At 57.9% G+C, this 5,879-nt stretch overlaps 1 pseudogene; it reads right to left on the bottom strand.

The window, feature by feature from the left end:
* Positions 1–580: 580 nt before the first annotated feature.
* On the bottom strand, positions 581–1,461 carry LOC123039433 (BTB/POZ and MATH domain-containing protein 4-like; annotated as a pseudogene).
* Positions 1,462–5,879: the final 4,418 nt, after the last annotated feature.

Below are 5,879 nucleotides of genomic sequence, written 5' to 3'. Positions count from 1 at the left end.
ACTGGCTGTAGGTGCCGTTCGGCGGTGATCTTCGTGGCGCAGCTGTGTCTGGTTTTGTCCTTCTGAGTCTCTGTGAGAGCGGAGATGCGTTGTCTGGCCGCAAGTCGACTTGTCGTCGATTAGGGTGGGCTTTGCCCTATGTGTTTCAGTTTATGGGAATGCTTGGCTTGTTGTTTCGGTTTTTGCCGGTTTTTCCGTAATTAACTGGGCAATTCTCTTCTGCTTAATTAATAGATGAGGCAATCTTTGCCTCCGTTTTCGGAAAAAAAAAATACTATCAAGGTTTTAGTACATCATCTTCACATTTTCGGCTTACAAACGTTGAGGCACTTTGCTATGGTTCAAAATGTTCATTATGCAAAAAAGAAAACCAACATCTATTTGTACGAGCCTTTTGAATTTCCTGCTGTGAGAAACTTCTTCCTTTCATGATCCTCCTCCAATGGCAGTGGTCGCAACGTGTCATGAAGCGCTCATGGTTCGAGGATGGCGGCCAACACTTCTTTTGACGTCTAAAGTCCTACGCACGCATCCTTGAGTCGTTTACAGTTGATGCTGATATTCGCCAGCGCGTACGTGCTCATAACGTGGCGGCATCCATGATTTTGCACAGCTCATCTTCACACTGAGCTTCAGCCTCTCCAGCCCGTATATGTCTGCCGCGACCAATCAGGTGCTGCATCGCCGCGACGCTGTAGCCTCCTTTGTCGTCGGCGGGTGGCAGCGGCAGCGAGTCTTTGTAGATGTAGTGAAGCATCATCTGGAAGATGTCCGGCTCAACGTCGATGACCTTGACGCGCGGCATGTCGTCCTTCTCCGCCATGGGGCCATAGAACTAGCTCCCAAGACCGGCGACGCGCGGCCAGAAAGGACCTGTGCCCGCGGAACTCCTGGCTACCCACGAGGAACGTGACGTCGGCGCCTCTCCCTTCCTCGAGCATGCTCTCGAGTTGGCTGGGCACTGTGGGCAGCTGCAGAGGCGGTGACTCGTCCGTGTCCGTGACGACGGTGAGGACGCACCGTATGGTGAAGCAGCCGTCCCGAGTTGCGACAGCGATTCCAGCTTGGCCTTGTCCACGAAAATAGTGGTGGCCCCATAGTTGGAAATCGCGCGGAGAGAAGACGCGCTTCACCGCATCGAAGCTGGCTACGTTTGCCTGGCTCCTTTTCTCTAGGATGCTCAGCGTGAACTTGGCCGTCGCATCCGTGGCTTTGGTGTCACTGTAACAGTGCACAAACGCTGAGGCATAGCCATGATAGGTGGTCTCGATCCCGTCTGGGTAGAAGTAGATCTTCCACCTGTAGCCGCCGACTTTCGAGACGGCGAAGTAACGGACTCGCCCGACACGATGCCATCGAGCCCCAGATAATGGGTCACCTCCAAATTGAGCGTACCGGTGTCTCCCTGGCCGTGACACATCTCGACGTGATCTCCGGTGAGGCCGAGCTGCTGTTAGCCATGGCCGGCAGCGTGGAGAACAGACGGGGAATTGAGTTAACTCGATCGTCTTGATGAACTAGAAAAGAATTTGCACGCGCGTACGTTACCGTACCGTACCTAGGCGGCTTATAGTATATAAAAGAAGAAAGAATCCGAAGAAAGCTAGGAGTAAATCATCAAGGAGTCCCGATGGGGAGAAGGATTTGCACGCGTATACGTGGGTCCGAACTTTGCCACTTTGAAGAAGAATCGAAGAAAGGAAACGCTAGCGCTCACCCTACGATCAAGGTGCGCGCCTCGACCGCCTCCTCGCCCTTTGATTTTCTTTTGATCGAACGGCCCACACCAACCCTATCCATAGTTTAACTTTTACAACTGGGGTCTTGTTGCAATCCTACTGAGCGCAACAAAGGGTTTATTAAGGGAAGTGATCTGCGCAGTCGACCGGCCCAATGCTTCGCCGGGTCGCTGGAACATCCTCCGATCGGACAATGCTAGCCGCCAGATCCCCGCCCCCCGAGTCAACTCTCTTCTTTCTCAGATCGTTCTCACGCCCTCACCACCAACTCCTCGCCAGCACCAGCAGCCCTCGTCGGTGTGGATCGTGGAGAGGGAGAGCAAAGCACCTTGAGTGCTGCCATTGCCATTGCCAAGAATATATAGGCGCAGGGCGCCAGTACAACAGGGCGCGGAGTGCCAGTACAGGAGAGAGAGCGGTAGCGCTAGTACGTGCATGGGATCGTGGGTAGATGCATGCAGTACGTGGGGGAGTGGAGAGGACTGCTAACACCCCGCCGCAGTTTGAGCGTCCGGCGGCCGGACGCACAAGCTGGACCGGAAATCTTGGAACGCCGCCGTGGGCAACCTTTGGTGAGCACGTCGGCGAACTGTGGGAGGTGGGCACATGGAGAACGCGCAGCTCACCCAATGCCACTTTCTCGCGTACAAAATGGATGTCGAGCTCGATGTGCTTGGTCCGACGATGGTGGACGGTTGGCCGCCATGTAGACGGACGAGATGTTGTCGCAGAAGATAATGCTGGCGCGAGGTAGAGGTACAGCGAGCTCGCCAAGAAGTTGCGGATCCAGCAGCTCTCGGCAACCGCGTTTGCAACTGCGCGGTATTCTGCCTCGGCGCTCGAGCGAGACACCGTCGCCTGTCGTTTGGACGACCATGATACAAGCGAGTCGCCGAGGTACACAGCGTAGCCGGACGTCGATCGGCGCGGTCTGGGCAGCCGGCCCAGTCCGCGTCGGATTAGGCGACAAGGTCGAGGGAGCCAGAGTGCCGAGATGGAGCACATGCGATGTGTGCCGCGTAGGTAACGCGGGATGCGTTTGGCCAGTGCACGGTGGACGTCGCGGGGATCATGCATCACCAGACAGCACTGTTGGACGGCGTAGGCGATGTCGGGGGTCGTCATGGTCATGTACTGGAGTGCGCCGACGATGCTGCGGTACTCGGAAGCGTCGAGAGACGGGGGCACCATCATGGGCAGACAGCTTGGCGCGCGTGTCGACCGGGTGGGCGCCGGCTTGCATCCCTGCATGTTGGCGCGCTCGAGCAGTTCGTCGGCGTACTTGCTCTGGGGAGGAAGAAGCCATCCGCGGTGCGAGTGACGGCGATCCCGAGGAAGTAGTGTAGAGGCCGAGGTCTTTCATGGAGAACTCGGTCGACAGGAGCTGCTGGAGGTGGCGAAGAAGCGCCGTCGTTGAGGCAGTGAGCAATGTCGTCGACGTACAGGAGGTAGGCAGTGCCGCGTCGGAATGGAGCACGAAGAGCGACGGATCCGCCCGCGAACTGGTTGAAGCCGAGGCTGTGGACGAATGCGGCGAACCAACAAAACCACGCCCGCGGCGCCTGCTTGAGCCCATAGAGGGACTTGTCCAGCAGACACACGTGCTCAGGTCGATTCGGCACTGCTGTCGACGAAGCCAGACGGCTGCTGGCAGATAGACTGCTCGGAGAGATGCCCGTGGAGGAACGCGTTGTTGACGTCCATCTGGTCACTGGCCACTGGCGCGCGGTGGCGATGGTGAGCACGACGCGGATGGTGGCCGCCTTGACCACCAGAGAGAATGTCTCGTCGAAGTCGACGCCGGGGCGCTGCGAGAAGCCGCGCACCACCCAACGTGCCTTGTAGCGTTCGAGCGAGCCATCGGACTTGAGCTTGTGGCGGAAGAGCCATTTGCCGGTGACGACGTTGGCCGCGGGGTCGAGGGACGAGGCGCCACGTCTGGTTCTCCATGAGAGCCTGTATTCTACCTGCATAGCAGAAAGCCAACAAGGATCTCGCATAGCCTCACGCACGGTTTTTGGGATGGGTGAGATGTTGGATGGTGCAGTAGCAACATGGTGCTGTTCATACTTGGGATTCGAGAAGAATTTGCCAGCCTGAGCTCTTGTCTGCATTTTGTGTGTAGGTGCAGGAGGGGGTTGGCGTCGTGGCGCCTGTGGTGGCGAGGGGGTGACCGTGGCGGACTGGTAATGACTGGGCTGGCGGGAAGGCATCCGGCATGGTGTGGTCTGGGGTGTTAGGGCTAGCGTGGTAGTGCGGTCGGACGGGGGTTGGGATACATGCGTGGTACGGTGGCGACCGGGGTAGATGCGGGCGCTGGTGAGGGTCGGGAACGGGGTCGTGTGGGTAGTGTAGGTAGATCGTCGAGGAGATCAGCAACCGGTGTTGGGCTTGGTTGTTCGGCATGGAAGGGAAAGCGGTGCTCATCGAAGACGACATGGCGAGATGTGATGACGCGGCCCGTGGCACGATTGAGACACCGGTAACCTGTGTGGTCGGCGGTGTACCCTAGGAATACATAGGGGGCCGATCGAGGCTCGAGTTTGTGGGGTGCAGTGGCTGCTAGATTTGGAAAACACAGGCACCCGAAGACTCGCAGGGTGGTGTAGGTGGGTGAACACCGTAGAGTAGGAAGAAAGGTGTTTGGTTGTGGCGCGGCCGGCATGGGCGTCGGTTGAGGAGGAAGGTGGCGGTATTGAGGGCTTTGGCCCAGTAGGGGAACGGCATATGTGCGTGTATGAGGAGTGATCTGGCGATGTCATTGAGCGTCCTAAGGATGCGCTCGGCACGTCCGTTCTGCGGCGACGTGTAGGGGCATGATAAGCGGAGCACTATGCCTAGCGAGGAGAAGAATTGGCGCGATGCATGATTGTCGAACTCCTTGCCATTATCGGTTTGGATAGTGAGCATGGATAGGCGAAAGTGGTTGTGGATGAATGCAGTGAAAGCGCGTAGAGTGGGTAGCACATCCGACTTGTGGCGAAGCGGGAACGTCCAAACAAAGTGACTGTAATCATCAAGTAGAACAAGGTAATACTGATAACCAGATATACTGAGTACGGGAGATGTCCACACATCACAATGTACAAGCTGGAAAGGAAAATACGACACATGTTCGGAAGTGCTAAATGGTAGACGAACACTTTTGCCTAGTTGACACGCTTGGCAAACGTGCTGGGGCTAGCTACATGATCCAGCGACGAGCTCTTGACAGTATGGTCCAAAGCATCAGCGCCTAGATGCCCAAGGCGTTGATGCCATAGATCACGGGAGACGGCAGTCAGGGCATGGTGGGTGCGGCTCGGTGGCGACATGGTGGACATGGGGTAGAGCTCGTCGTCGTCGGAGTTACATCGGAGGATCACCTTCTTCGTTCTTCGGTCCTTAACAGAAAAACCAATGTCATCAAACTCGACATTAAGAGGGTTGTGGCGAGCGAGGGCTTTGACGGACAGAAGGTTTTTGATAATGTGTGGGGAGACTAGAATGTGTTGCAGAGAAAGGGGTGATTGGGCTGTAGGAATGGTGGCGTGGCCAATGTGCGTGGCGGGGAGCAAGGATCCGTCGCCAACTACTATGGAGGTAGAAGAACAGGGAGCAGAGGAGGAGAGCATACCGAGGGACGACGCCATGTGTGTGGTTGCGCCGGTATCCATGTACCAGTCGGAGCCAGGCAGCTGCGGTTGTTGCTGCTGAAGAGTCATGGCGTTGAGCGCCTGTACCAGGGCGCTCTGGTCCCAAGCAGGCGCGTTGGAGTTGGGCGCTCCACCAGCGAGGGCACCATACAGCAGGTGCGGCGGCACCGCTCCAGCTGTCCAATGTGCCGGCATGGATGGGGGTGGCGGGGACGCGTTGGGGCCGTAATGCGCGGCCACACCAGCGAAGGGGGACGCGCCACCGGGGGGGCCCAAGGATGCCCGCACCAGGGGCGTGTGGACGCCATGGCATTGGCCATGCATGGACCATGCCAGTCCAGGGCGCGGGCGCCGGAGCAGATGGGCGAGGAGGAGCCGCGCCGCCTGGATGAGGGGCGGAGCCCCGCCGAGTGCGAGGAGGATCCCCCGCCGAGTAGTTGCCCTTGCCTTTTCCTTTGTAGCGCCCTCCACAGCCCGAGTTGCAGGAGTTGGCGCCGCCACCACC

Source organism: Triticum aestivum, chromosome 2B (genome assembly GCF_018294505.1).
Source record: "Triticum aestivum cultivar Chinese Spring chromosome 2B, IWGSC CS RefSeq v2.1, whole genome shotgun sequence".
Lineage (NCBI taxonomy): Eukaryota > Viridiplantae > Streptophyta > Magnoliopsida > Poales > Poaceae > Triticum > Triticum aestivum.
The sequence above is the reverse complement of the archived record's forward strand: the minus strand, read 5'-3'. Positions and strand labels throughout refer to the sequence as shown.